The 15,301-nt window shown below is 45.5% G+C and overlaps 1 protein-coding gene and 1 long non-coding RNA gene across 4 annotated transcripts in view; one reads left to right on the top strand and one right to left on the bottom strand.

Annotated features, from left to right (window-relative positions):
• The window catches only part of LOC118147844 (uncharacterized), a 148,755-nt gene that overhangs the window by 87,603 nt on the left and 45,851 nt on the right, over window positions 1-15,301 (top strand). The gene's annotated exons all lie outside the window — the stretch shown is intronic.
• KLHL6 (kelch like family member 6) overlaps window positions 1-15,301 on the bottom strand; it is a 66,057-nt gene that overhangs the window by 48,435 nt on the left and 2,321 nt on the right. Inside the window, exon 1 of one of the 2 annotated variants that reach the window (XM_035275071.3) lies at window positions 1,299-5,770. The exons of the other annotated variant lie outside the window; for it this stretch is intronic. The gene's annotated coding sequence lies outside the window, so the exon portion shown is untranslated. Of the gene's footprint in view, window positions 1-1,298; window positions 5,771-15,301 lie in introns of those variants that run through there. 2 annotated transcript variants of the gene reach the window in all.

The following is a 15,301-nucleotide window of genomic DNA, read 5'->3' on the forward strand; positions in this document are numbered from 1 at the left end:
ATATTATGTCCCCCAAACCACAGTGATTAGTTCAGGTATGGGAAGAGAAAGAAGCCAATTCAGTTGGAACCAATTCCAAACTTTCCTTGGAATTACTGAGAAAGAGAAGCTGTCTTCCCACTAGAACTGCTGGGCTGGTGGAAATGAAAGTTTGGACATGCTGGCTACCTGCTTGGCCCACGTGTGAAGACATTCCCTAAGAGAGAAACTCACACAGAAGAAAGAGGAACTAAGAAGGAGAGAGAAACTGAGACATGGTAACATTCATTTGGGCACAAGGACCCAACTATACCTAGAACCATTACCCATAGACATTTTTAAATTCCATGAGCAAATACATTATTCTTTTCCCCCTTGTGCTTGGACCAGTTTGAACTAAACGTCTGCCACTTGCAGGGCAGCGGGATATGATTGGACAAAAGAAACCCTGACCAGTGAATGGGCCCAAATGCCAAAGATTAATTAAAAGTGGTCAGAAAAAGAAAGTGTTAGGTACTCTCGGCTGGGCGTGGTGGCTCACGCCTGTAATCCCAGCACTTGGGGAGGCCAAGGCGGGTGGATCACTTGAGGTCAGGAGCTCAAGACCAACACCTGGCCAACATGGTGAAAACCCATCTCTACTGAAAATACAAAAATTAGCTGAACATGGTGGTGCACACCTACAGTCCCAGCTACTCGGGAGGCTGAGGCAGGAGAATCGCTTGAACCTGGGAGGCGGAGGTTCCAGTGAGCCAAGACTGCATCACCGCTCTCCAGCCTGGGCGACAGAGGGAGACTCTGTCTCAAAAAAAAAAAAAGTTTTAAGCACTCTTAACACTAGTATCCAAGGCCTTGACAGTCTGGACTGTGTAGTCTCTTCTCCTTCCTAAGAGCAGCTGCAGTCAGCCATGGACAGTCTCCAGCACATGCCCTTGTTCCCATCAGCACCCCTGGCTGCAGACAGGACCTCTCTACACTTTATTGAGTCTTTTTTTTTTTTTTTCAGACAGGGTCTCACTCTGTTGCCCAGGCTGCAGTGCTGAGAGTTTAACTTACAAAACATGGTGGTTACTCTTTACCTTCGTTTGCTTTTGCTTTTACGCATCTTCCACCTCCTGCCGAAGCCAGATGAAACCTGGCTTCCCCTAACGAAATACCACTTCCCTCACAGCCCAGCGAGGTTGGCTCAGGTTCTCACTTCCCCTCTGGACCGGGAGCAGGGTCCACATTTGCGCTCACTGTCCACTGCCATGTCCTGACCAGGCTGTTGCCTGGAGGCTCCACATCACCCCCTTTTCCCAAACACTTTCCAGGCCCACCTCCAGGACTCTATGGCTTCCCTATGTCATTGTCCAGAAGTTATGAATCAGCCTCTGCTTAAAGATTTTTTTCTGAGCATTCCCTGGTTCTAACCACTCAGAAACTTGCAAGTTGGCACTGGTGCCAATCTTAACCCCAAGGCTTTCAAACGCTAAGTCTCCTCCAGTCATAAAAGTCATCCCTTGTGACAGGACAAAGATGATGGCATTGTGTTCTAGGCTGCTGCCTCTGCCAGCTGCCACAGAGGAATCTGGATTGCCAGGTCTGTCTCTTGGGCTTTCATGACACAGAATCCAAAGGGAAAGGGAAGGAAGTCAGGAGCTCCTCCACCTAGAGATGGGGAGCAGTTATGAGTCTAGACGGGAAGGAGACGCTGCCACAGTTGGGCTACACGCAGGGTACACGGGCCGGGCTTGACTTGAGCTCAAATCCAGTGCCCCCTACACTTACCAACACAGTGAAACCCCATCTCTACTGAAAATGAGATGGTGAAACCCCATCTCCACTGCAACAGTCCTTGAGAAAGGAGCCGCCATTTCTAATCGGTCCTCCCAGGTAACTTATTTAAATCCAAAGGAAGAAGCTGGGTGTGGTGGCACATGCCTGTAGTCCCAGCTACTTGGGAGGCCAAGGCAGGAGGATCACTTGAGGCCAGGAGTTCAAGTCCAGCCTGGGCAACACAGCAAGACTCTTAAAAAACACAAAACAACAAAAACAAAAAATAAAAATCAAACGAAGGCACCCTAAAAGCCAGCAGTGGTCTCTGTCAGCGACGTGGATAAGAGAGGGGAACATATTTTAACAATAGCTGTGGTGTGTATCTCCAAGGTGTTCAAAAATCGCAAGTTCTGAATTTGAGTTGTTTTGTTTCTGAGCTTTGCTCTAAAACGGGATAGCCTGGGAAGCAAAGGGTTAAGATGACACCACTTTCTCTTTTGTGGAAGAGAAAGAGTCCTGAGGCTCAGAGCTGGCCCTCGGCAGGTTCCAGCCCTCCTGACCTCACTTCCCCTACCTTCCCTGCTGGGCAGTGCTGCCTCTCCCTGATGCTCTCTGTAGTCTGGCTGCCCTGAGGGCCAGCAGAAGGACTCTGAATGTTGCTGGGGGCCTTCTCCCCAACGACACTGCCTACACCTTCATTCCGAAACTCATCTCCTCTCACTGCAATTTCTTGCAACTTACCTGAGGCTCTGCCTAGATTGAAGGGACCCTCCATACCCACAGTGCAAAGGATTATTTTCCTGGAGATCTTAGATCACATCTCTTTCCTGCTTAAAGACTCCTCTGGCCAGGCTCGGTGGCTCATGCCTGTAATCCCAGCACTTTGGGGAGGCCGAGACAGGCAGATCACAAGGTCAGGAGTTCGCAACCGTGGTAAAAACACGTCTCCGTTAAAAATACAAAAATTAGCAGGGTGTGGTGGTGTGGGCCTGAAATCCCAGCTATTCAAGAGGCTGAGGCAGGAGAATCACTTGAACCCAGGAGCCAGAGGTTGCAGCAAGCCAAGATCGTGCCACTGCACTCCAGCCTAAGCAACAGAGCAAAAAACAAAACAAAACAAACAAACAAAAACTCTCCCATGGCTTCCCACGATCCATAAGATGTGCTTCAAACGCCTCAGCCTCACCCAGCAAAGACTTTCCTGGTCGGACCACGCCCATCTCTCAGCCTTATTGGCCCACTTTACTTCAACCTACTCTTCTACCTGTAGTTACACCATGTGGCGCCTTCCCAGGTGTGTTTGTCTTTGCCTGGAATGCTCCTCTCTTTTCCTTTCTCCCCTCTGGCCGCTTCTGGCCAATGTCTACTCATCCTTCATAACTCTGTTCAGCTATCACCTCTGCCAGGAAGCTTTCTCAGACTGCTCTTCCTCTAGTCTGATTTAACGCCCTTCTGTAAGCTCCCATAGCTCCCATATAGTGAACCTCCCAGAGCCCCTGTGCAGAGCTCCACCAATCATCGCACTTATCACCCTGCTTGGTAAACATCAATTTACTTGTCTCTCTCCCCTAACTAGATTGTGACTTCCAGGTCAAGCAGGAACCATAATTCATTCATCTTTGTAAACCCTATGTCTGCCACAGAGTAGGCACTTAATAAATTTGTGTCAAATGGTTGGATACATGGATGGATGGATGGATGGATGGATGGATGGATGGCTATATGAATGGATGGATGGATGGATGGATGGATGGATGAATGGATGGATACATGAATGGATGGATGGATGGATGGATGGATGGATGGATGGATGGATACATGGATGGATGGATGGATGGATACATGAATGGATGGATGGATGGATGAATGGATGGATACATGAATGGATGGATGGATGGATGGACGGATACATGGATGGATGGATGGATGGATGGATACATGAATGGATGGATGGATGGATGGATGGACGGACAGATGAACGGACGACATTCACTAAGTCCACTCAGCAATATGGTTCCAAAAGTTAAATATTTTACATTCCTTAACCTCCAGGTATTTGCACTTTAAGAGAGATAATACTGGCCGGGCATGGTGGCTCACACCTGTAATCCTAGCATTTTTGGAGGCCAAGGCGGGCGGATCACCTGAGGTCAGGAGTTCAAGACCAGCCTGGCCAACATGGCAAAACCCACATCTCTACTAAAAATACAAAAACTAGCTGGGTGTGGTAGCCTGAAATCCCAGCTACTCAGGAGGCTGAGGCAGGAGAATCACTTGAACCCAGGAGATGGAGGTTGCAATGAGCCAAGATCATGCCACTGCACTCCAGCCTGGGCAACAAGTGAGACTCCATCTCAAAAAAAAAAAAAGAGAGAGAATACTACAGAGTGTTTCTTAACTGCAGGCCTGCTAATCATCGGTGGCACACTGGAGGAGCATGGGAAGAATGAAGATTTTCATAGCATTTACTCGCAATTCTCTGCCCCTCCAACTCTAGGCCCACCTGCAAATGAGACAGATACCATCTGCCAACCCAGCCTGCTGTCCCAAGTTTTAAAGACACCGTTAGTCACCTGACACTTTCCTAACTTTCCCTAATCTCTGTTCTCTTCTGTTCTATATTTTGTATTGTGCACACTATACACAAAAACACAATAAAATTCCACCTTCCAGGAATTATCCACTGGGCCTCTGCCCCTCCCATAATTCCCCCAACACCAAAACACCCTTGCACTCAGCCCTCTGAAAACCTGAGCTTACTCTACAAGACATGTAATCTTTTCAATCCAATAAGGTCTCACTTGACGCTGGACCTGAATCATTATGCACAAACCTGCAGAGTGTCTATTATTTACTATAGATCCCAGAGAGTTTCCTCAAAAAGGGCGGCGATGCAGCCTGTTAGTTTGGTTTAATTGTATTCTAAAGCCATAGCAGTATCAGCACTCTTGTAATTATTGTGGCCTTTAAGTTTTCCACAGAAGTTGAATACAATAAAAGAATGCTGGCCTTTACAGCTGGCAGAGGGCAGGTAGGTTGCCTAAATGATACTCATTCACAGCAAAGGAGACTTATCTTTATATGGAGATGGCCTCACCAAAAGAATTTAAGAAGGTGGCCGAGGCGGGTGGATCACGAGGTCAAGAGATCGAGACCATCCTGGTCAACATGGTGAAACCCCGTCTCTACTAAAAATACAAAAAATTAGCTGGGCATGGTGGCGCGTGCCTGTAATCACAGCTACTCAGGAGGTTGAGGCAGGAGAATTGCCTGAACCCAGGAAGCAGAGATTGCGGTGAGCCGAGATCGCGACATTGCACTCCAGCCTGAGTAACAAGAGCGAAACACCGTCAAAAAAAAAAGAAGAAGAGGAATTTAAGAAGGCTTATACAAAAGACACAGAGGTATCATAAAACACAAAACAGTAACAATGAAAATAAGAAGACAAGAATTAAGAAATTAAAGCCGAAGGAGAATATGTCACTGAAACCCAGGCTAAGGAAAATTAGTGCACGGAGCTTCCTGACGGCCAACGCGAAGGCGAAAGTACAACAAACTGGCTGATAAGAAAGTAAAGCAGTGTGTGTTATCCCTCTTTAGTAGACCAGCTTTCAAGGATCACTTGAGCCTGGGAGGTCAAGGCTGTAGTGAGCCATGATCACGCCACTATACTCCAGCCTGGGTAACAGAGTGAGACCATCTCAAAATAAAAGTGTAACAAGACTTTACTACTTTACTACTAATGGCTCTGGGATAAAGTGATGGAAGTATAACACAGGAAAAAGCCCTGAAGCTGAGTAAATCAGCCTATTACCAGAAATCTCCCCACCCAGGCCCCACTCAAATCATGTGGTTCAGGCAGGAGCTCCCACGTCATTACAGACCTCTCTGCCCTGCTGTCCTCTGTCTGTCTCTCTCTCTCTCTCTCTGTCTTCTGTCTCTCTCTCTCTCTCTCTGTCTTCTGTCTCTCTCTCTCTGTCACGCATGCACACGCGCGCCCACGCGCACAGCTCTCTGGCCAAGGGTGGACTTCAAACCTAGGCTGGGCTGATCATTGTGCCCCACCTCCCTGGCACAGTGATTGGCGTAGGATTGGGTAACTGAATGGAGTTGAGCCAATCAGAGTCTTTCTTAGGGGGCTTTTCAAGCCACGTAGAGGAAGTCCCTCGTTTTCCCTCTAGAGCCAAGGCTAGGAATCTCACAGCCCCCAACAGGCAAACCCTCAACAGTGTTGCAGAAGCCAACCTGAGAAATCCAACCTAAGAGAGAAGTCAAGTGAGAGGTGGGGAAAGAGCACCTCGACGGCATGCCAGGGTCTGGGTCCTCTCCTCCCTGGGCTCGGCTGCATCCCAGCCCTTCCTGTGATTTGGTAATGTGACCCAATACTTTTCTCTTTGCCTAAGCAGATTGACTTGATTTCCTATCCCTTGAAACCAAAAGAATGCTCACGGATAAAGGGAGATGCAGCAGCGCAAATGGATGTTTTACCAAAAACACGAATGCTCTGCAGGTGGCCAGCTCTCCTCGTGGACTGTCTGGTGCTTACCATGTTGCAATCTTGTCCTGAAAAAACATTTTCACGGAGGGACAGTTGCATATCCATGGATTTGAGGCAGGGATGAAGCTCACAACTTGAGCTATGAGTGATGAAAATATTTCTCTGTTTTGTTGGGAGCTCCATAGAAGGTCATTTAAAATTAAAAAATAGATCTTTGAATCTTGATTGAAAGAAGATCCCCATGCTGTACACACCAGGGGTAAGGGTGACAGAGACAATTCCTTGAAAAATCAAAGGACCTGATTGCACTTCTGCCCTGGTGCAGAACCCCCTCCCCACTCCCAGTGCAAAAGAAAAAGGACTGCAAGAGTCACGGTGTATGCATGGCACATCTATATGCAGGTGGCCACATGAGCAGCCTGTTGAATCCATAATATTCTGAGGCATTTTGGGTTTTGTAACTGCTCCTTCCCGTTTTTCCTGTGATACCCACATTTTATCATCTTTCTTTCCCCTTTTCTGAAGTTGCACAACAGCTTCCCGCCCAGCTCTGTGAGGCCTTCCTGCTCCGGCCAGGATGCTTCATCAGAGACGGGATCCAAGTTTTCATTCACTTCAACCGTTTACAGGGTGTCTGCTGAATGCCAGCCATTACAATGGCACCAAGGAGAACAATCAGGTGGTCACTGCCTTTGCAGGGCTTCCATTTTCAACCTAGTTTTAGTCCGGCCATGCCGGATGATGCCTTCACGCCACACATCCCCTCTGTGCTCTCTGTGCCAGACCACAGAAAGCATCGAGGAGTGTATCCAGGGCCACTCAAAGTCTTGCTGGGAGCAGGAGTGAAAGCGCCAACCTTCTTGCCTAGTTGGGTCTCAGGATCCATATCTCTGATGCCTATGTGACAAGGGTCATGGAATTCCCTCATAACTGGGTAGTTTTCATGATACGTTAACATCTGTTCTGCACCTATTGCAGGCCTAGCAAATAGTTTTGAATTAGAGGCCAGTGATACCAGAAGACCGGATGGAGGAGAGCCTGCTTGGGTGGAGGCGGGACAAGCAGCAGCAGCCTCCAGCCTCCAGAGACAGCCTCTGCAGCAGTGCCTGTGGCTGCATCTGTGCAGCTGTGGCCCCAGCATTGCACAGCAGCAGGAAGTCCTCCCCACATGCGTCCTGGGTGGCTTCGGGCTGCAGTCCTGGCCCCTGTCTGGCCTCCCTTGCACCTGTTAGCCTTCTGGGTTTGGTTCTCCAAACTTCTGCGGGGATTTTGTGAGTTCCTACTATCATTTACATAAATTTCTCTTCTCAAATAAGCCGGAGTTTACTTATGTTTCTCAGAACTAAGAAATCTGATTTATGCATAAAGTGTTGAGGCAAACAAATCAATAAATGAATCCATTTTCCTATGCGCATTTCACAACTCGCTGGGACCAGTGGACATACTGTTCACCTCACTCTATTGTAGATGTTGGTGTTGAGCCTCAGAGAAGCCAAGCAATTCCTCCAAGATTTACAGAGCCAGTAACTGGCAGAATCTGGACTTAAATCTCAGTGCTGGAAGTTTTTTCTCTCTTTCTTTCTTTTCTTTTATTTTATTTTTTATTGAGACAGAGTTTCACTCTGTCACCTAGGCTGGAGTGCAGTGGCACAATCTTAGCTCACTGCAACCTCTACTTCCCAGGTTCAAGACATTCTCCTGCCTCAGCCTCCCAAGGAGCTGGGACTACAGGCGCTTACCACCACGCCCAGCCAATTTTTGTATCTTTTGGTAGAGACGGGGTTTCACCATGTTGGCCAGGCTGGTGTTGAACTCCTGACCTCAGGTGATCCACCCACCTCGGCCTCCCAAAGTGCTGGGATTACAGGCATGAGCCACCGCTCCCTGTGCCATAAATTGTTTCTGCGGTACCAAGCAGTTTTCTGGTTTTCGCCACAGTGATGTCCCATAGGTTCCTGAGGCCCTGTATTTTCAGAGCACACTGTCTTTTTGCCTTGCACACCCTGACCCTGCTTCCTTATTTCTTTTTTAACCCTTCGATCCAGACCGATGTCCTAAGGCATGCCGGTCCATGCTGCCACAGGGGTCTGTCAGCTCAGCCCCTGGACATAAATTGGAATGAACGTTCAAACAGTATCCTGCCTGTGTATGTGTGTACGAGCGCATGGAGACTCTGACTTACATTTCCTCCTCATTTTCAGCTTATGTAGCCTACACTAGCAGAAGGGTCTTGGGGAGCTTAGGGGTCATAGGAAACGCCTTGTTAGCCACATTTTTATTCCCTACGAAGAGGCCTGTTTTGAGTTTAGAGACCATGGAAAATGATTCTTCCCATTAAAGTGAGTTCCCCCAAAGATGAAATGGACACCTTGCTATCTACTTGATATTACGAAGACTGAATGAAATAAAAAGAATCCAGCAAAGCGCCTGAAAACGTGTTGGCATCCATATTCCAAACTGAGAAAAATGCTTCATACAAAGATGACCACGTCACTTATAACAGCAAAGTACTGGAAGCAACCTAAATGTCCACAGTGAGACGATGATGTTCATGGTATGCCACTGTTGAAACTGGTAGCAATATAATAAACAGCAATTAAGAAAAGTCTGGAGCACCACTGGAAAAATATCGTAATGAAAAAAGGGAGCAAAGCAAGATGCAAAATTGCATGTAAACTGTGTTCCCAAGTATGGAAAGATATGCATGTGTGGAAACAGACAAATAACATCAAAATGAAAACCGTTAAAATTATCGCAAAGTCCCATGATCCCTTACCCAAAAATCTGGTAGCCCGTATGTGCTTTGGGATTCCGAATTCTTTGGATATTATCGTATCTTAAACATTCTGTAGCACCTCCAGCACTCTTGAATGCATTAGTACTTCAGCAGTGAGAACATGAATAGTAGCCCTAAGTGGAATAAATAAAGACTCGGGGCCAGGCGCGGTGACTCAAGCCTGTAATCCCAGCACTTTGGGAGGCCAAGGCGAGGGGATCACGAGGTCAAGAGATGGAGACCATCCTAGTCAACATGGTGAAACCCCGTCTCTACTAAAAATACAAAAAATCAGCTGGGCATGGTGGCGCGTGCCTGTAATCCCAGCTACTCAGGAGGCTGAGGCTGGAGAATTGCCTGAACCCAGGAGGCGGAGGTTGCGGTGAGCCGAGATCGCACCATTGCACTCCAGCCTGGGTAACCAGCGAAACTCCGTCTCAAAAAAAAAGACTCTGTACTCTGTAAGTAGCTTCACCTCAGTTCAGGACAGGTGTCCCGACCTGATGAGTGCCATTCAAATTGGATTTGGCCATGAAATAACTTATGAAGAACTTTTCATTTATCAGCACTTTGGGAATTCTGGAACTGCAGGTAAGGGATTATAGACATGTAATACTGAAATACTCACCATCATATTGGTTCTGATCCACAATATTGGAAACCATTAAAGGTGGAAAATGCAGGGCCTGAGCCTGGTGTTAGAGTCATCAGCTTCACCTGAGTTCACAGTGTACCCACTGCAGCAGCAGCAATCCTCAATGCATTTGCTCTTCGCCAGATTCCAATCCAGACCTACATGGCCTTAACTCCTTTTTGTTTCTTTGGCACTTTTTGTTTTAATTTTTTTATTTTATTTTAAGTTCCAGAATACACGTGCAGAATGTACAGGTTTGTACGTACGTATACATGTGCCGTGGTGGTCTGCTGCACCTGTCAACCTGTCATCTAGGTTTAAAGCCCCACATGCATTAGGTATTTCTCCTAATGCTCTTCCTCCCCTTGACCCCCACCCCTCGACAGTCCACAGAGTGTGATGTTCCCCTCCCTGTGTCCATGTGTTCTCATTGTTCAACTCCCACTTATGAGTGAGAACATGTGGTGTTTGGTTTTCTGTTCCTGTGTTAGTTTGCTGAGAATTATGGTTTCCAGCTTCATCCATGTCCCTGCAAAGGACATGATCTTATTCCTTTGTACGGCTGCATAGTATTCCATGGTGTATATGTTCTTGGCATTTTTATTCTATTACCTGGACTTGCTGGCTCTTTTCTGACATCTTACCCCATTGTGGAGAAAAATCTCAGGATTATAACATCTATACATGGATTAAGAGTAGTCTCTTGCCCCACTTTCTGCCACTTAGTAACTGGTTAATATGTAATAATTATTAACAAGTGCACAGTTTGTGCTCACAATACACTTCCTGGTCCTGGCCTCATGTTGATTTTTGTAGCTGGTGGGCAAAGTCCCCTCAGTATAGCCTCAAGGAACCTCAAGGGGTACAAGACAAGGGTAAGAGTCCAGACAAGGTTTCCAGGCACCAGCATCAACAAAGAAGCCTGCTGTTGGTTCAGCCTCGCCTGGAAGCTTTTCTATGCATGTAGGAAGGGCCCATGAGACAGGACAGAGAAAAGCCTGATACCCCTCCCCTCATCACTATGACTCCCCTCCCTCTGCTAGCCCTGGGAATCAGCATGGCTGCCCTCACAGGTCACTGTCACTTATAGAGTGTACCACATCTTACAGCAAGTTGGGCCCCCCAAATGGTGAGAACCAGTGGTTTAGATGGAGATCCGTTGGGAAGCAGAGTTCGGTGTGTAGTATGCACAGTCTCCTCCAATGACTTCGATCTGGGCACATGCCTAAAGGCATTACGCAAAGGGCATTTTCTTAGTAGACTTCTAAGAAACATGAGAAGTCTTACAAAATCTGAAAATATATTACGGGCCAGGCACAGTGGATCATGCCTGTAATCCCAGCACTTTAGGAGGCCGAGGCAGGCAGATCATGAGGTCAGGAGTTCAAGACCAACCTGACCAACATGATAAAACCCTGTCTCTACTGAAAATCCAAAAATTAGCTAGGCATGGTGGCACACACCTGTAATTGTAGTAGTTACTCTGGAGAATTGCTTTAACCTTGGAGGTAAGGTTGCAGTAAGCTGAGATCACACCATTGCACTCCAGCCTGGGCAACAAAGCAAGACTCCATCTCAAAAAAAAAAAATATATATATATATATATATACACACACACACACACACACACATATATACACATATACATATATATAACATTTAACACATTATACATATATGTGTATATATGTGTGTGTATGTGTGTATATATATAATGAATGCTAAATTGATGCTTTCCCCAATTTTTCTGCTGTGAAAATATTTGAATACTTTGACATTGGCTGTTTGACATTTAAACATATGTTTTGGATGACTCTTTAAGATTTATTAACCCTCATCCTTTTCTCAGTGTCAGCTCTACATTTTTCCTAACCTCCTCATTCTACTCAAGACTTTTAAATGAGCTCCCAAAGGGAAATGCATTCTCTGAGTTACTAATATAGACCCCCTGTTTACAGCCACCATTGTGACATTTCTAGGTTGACAGAGTCCCACTTCACAGTCCTCTGACACCACAGATACATGCTTGAAACTGCTTTTTCTGTGTGTGTGGTTGGAGATTGAGGCAGTTTGTGGCAGAGCCAGTAGGATGACCAGTGGCCAAACAGGTTTTCTCCCTCATATAAAAAATGACACAGGGCATTGGTTTCATTGTCTCTCTAACTAACGAAACACTGAATTGTCACTGGGTAACAATAGCTATTTCCAAAAACTTCCTCTGCATTTTCCTTGTTATTTAAGGAAGTAGGTCTTTGCAAAAATCAGGGGCTATCACACACAAGAGAACAAGAAGAAAGTAAGACCCAAGGAAATACTGAAAGGTACCAAGGCAAAGACCTGAAAATACAGGCATCTGTGAATTTCCAGTAACAGAGTGAGCTCAATATCCAATGACCCCATTGCAAAGCCTTCACCTCACCCCACCCCAGAAACCATTTGGCTCTTTAGTGCTTGACTCTTACATATGAAACCTACCTAAAGACTACCAGATATTTAAGGATAGCCTGTAAAATAAAAGACAGACGCCAGGTATGGTGGCTCATGCCTGTCATCCTAGCACTTTGGGAGGCCGAGTCAGGAGGATCCCTTGAGCCCAGGAGTTTGAGATCATCTGGGCAACATAGGTAGACCTTGTCTCCAGGAAATAAATAAATAAATAACATAAAATAAAAGAGACTAAAACAAAGAAAAAAATAATACAGTGGAAACAAACAAAAACAAGCAAACGAAAGCAGAAGAGAGTTTTTTAAAAATATAAACCTCAAAGAGATCAAGCAAAAATATGACCTACACGAAATAAGAACAGGATGTTATAAAAATGAAGCTTCACAAATAAAATAAGAAAAAAACGCTTGGAAATCAGAAACTGAGATTCTCAACAGGTTGGAAGATAAAATTGAGAAAAACCCTCCAGAAAGTAAAACAGAAAGATAAGAGGATGCACAACAGGAGAGAGAAGATGAGAAGGCTGGAGGACTGTTCTAGAAGGCCACATGTATGAGTAAGTGATCCAGAAATAGAGAACAAGGAAAAAGTGACTATGTCATTACCAGGGAGTAATATGAGGAAATGTTTAGAACTAAAGGCTGTGACTCTCCAGATTAAAAGATTTCATCAAACGCATAGCATAATGGTTGGAGTAAAACACACACACACATACACACATGTACACATACACACACATGCACAAACATACACACATATACACATATGCAGGCACAAACATACACACATACGCATACACACACAAACATACACACATACACACAAACACACACACACACACACACACACACACACACACCCCTCCAAGGCACATCACTGAGAAATATCAAAATGATTTAAATGTTTGAAAAAAAAAAAAGCTGGGCAGGGTGACTCATGCCTTTAATCCCAGCACTTTGGGAGGCTGAGGTAGGTGGATCACCTGAGGTCAGGAGTTCGAGACCAGCCTGGCCAACATAGTGAAACCGAGTCTCTACTAAAAAAAATACAAAAATTAGCCAGGCGTGGTGGTACATGCCTTGGTCCCAGCTACTCGAGGGGCAGGGTGGGGGGTGGCTCACTTCCTCGCTGCAGTGAGCCATGATCAAGATACTATACTCCAGCACGGGCAACAGAGTGAGACCCTGTCTCAAAAAAAAAAAAAATCTAAAAATTTGCAAGGCCTTAAAAATTTACTTCCCGTGCACCGATTCCTAGGAAATTATTGGAGAATGTGCTTATCAGGATAAGAGGGTAAGCCAGAAAAGAAGGCAGGGGTTGATGGGAGAAGGCTCTATTCAACATAGCAGACAGCCACAGGGATGATGGAGAAGTAGCTGAGTCCTGGCCAGCCTGCAAATCCGGAGAACACATGTCAGATGGTGCAAGGGTGGAAGATCCCGAGGAAAATGGAACTGGCAGATTCTTTGAAGCACTGGACCACATAAAAGATTTCTGTGAACAAAAGACACCCCAAAGACAAAGCAGATTTTTCATTTGAGTGAATTAAAAACTTCAGGAAAGACAAAAAGATTTACGGGAAAGGAAATGTCGTCATTGAGCAATTGGGCTCAACAGAGAACAACGTTTTCATGAATATGATCATGGAAACGCGTGTTGTGGTAACGTTATGTTGACAGACTACATGGAAGGAAAGCATATGGTAAGAGGATTAGGTAGAGATGCTAAATCCTCATCTGAAATCAATAAATGATGTCTAACACGGAAAAATCAAGAAAGAGCAGTATCAGCGTATTTTGTAGAAATGTAGAGCTGATGCCAGAAGAAACAAATAGAAGTTGAAAATGGCAGCCTTGCTGGGCGCAGTGGCTCACACCTGTAATTCCAGCACTTTGGGAGGCCAAGGCAGGAGAATCATGAGGTCAGGAGTTCGAGACCAGTCTGACTACCATAGTGAAACCCCATCTCTACTAAAAAAAAAAAAAAAAAAAAACTTAGCCAGACATGGTGGCACACGCCTGTGATCCCAGATACTCAGGAGGCTGAGGCAGAAGAATCTCTTGAGCCTGAGAGGTGAAGATTGCAGTGAGTCAAGATTGCACCACTGCACTCCAGCCTGGGGGACAGAGCAAGACTTTGTCTCAAAGAAAATGGTAGCCTTTGGTGCATGAGACAGGGTGGAGGAGGAAAAAGGAATTTTTGTTTTTCATCATAAGCCTTTAAATACTATTTAACTCTTTGCTTACTATTTGCATATCTGTAATAAAAAATATACATGAAAAATGGAAAGGCAATGAAGAGACAGCTCACAAAAAAAGAACTGCAGCTGACCCTTAAACATGTGAAGAGACGTTTGATCTCCTTAAAAATAAGAAAAATGCAAATTCAAGCTAAATTGAGATATTCTTTCTCGTTTATCAGATTGGTAAAAATTCAGCAGTTGGATGACGCCCTTTTTTGGTAAGGCCGTGGGAATGCAACATGATTCAACCCCTATCAAGGAGAAGATGCAATAACCCTAAGACTGAAGATATATTTGACTCAGCAAACCCTCTTCAGGACATGCACATGAAAAATACTTACATTTAAGGTTATTCATTTCAACGTGGTTTATCACAGCAAAATGTAGATTAGAAATAATCCAAATGTCTGTCAATGGGGAAGTGTTTAATAAACTATGCTTGGTCCTTTAGTGGAAAGTATTTATCTTCTCAATGAATAAAGGGGAAAAAAATGACATGATTTTACAACCGGCTTCCAGGCCTTCCGAAGCACAGAGAGCTCTGTCAAAAGCCTCCCAGAGGCGGTGGTTGCAGTGAGCCGAGAATGCGTCACTGCACTCCAGCCTGGTGACAGAATGAAACTCCATCTCGAAAAGAAAAGAAAAGAGCCTCCCAGATAGAGCAGACTCCCTGACCTTCGTAAACCTGAGCATAAGAAGAACCCCTTTTGAAACCTTAGACACAAAGCAGGAGAAGCAATGAGATCACGCCAGATTTAACGTCAGCCCAAGGTCTAAACCCCAGCTTGGCTACTTTTTGATTCACCGTGACACTCCGGCCTTTGGCTCCTCATTAGTAAGATGGGGATAAGACTCCCGGCCTTGCCGGGTTGCTGTGGGAATGGAGTGGACTAGTGTATGTGATACGGAAGCTACAGGGCCTGGCCCACCATAAGCGCTCCACAAACAGGAGTTGATATTAATAGTAGC

The sequence above is a fragment of the Callithrix jacchus genome, chromosome 15, assembly GCF_049354715.1.
Source record: "Callithrix jacchus isolate 240 chromosome 15, calJac240_pri, whole genome shotgun sequence".
In the NCBI taxonomy this organism is placed as follows: Eukaryota; Metazoa; Chordata; class Mammalia; order Primates; family Cebidae; genus Callithrix; species Callithrix jacchus.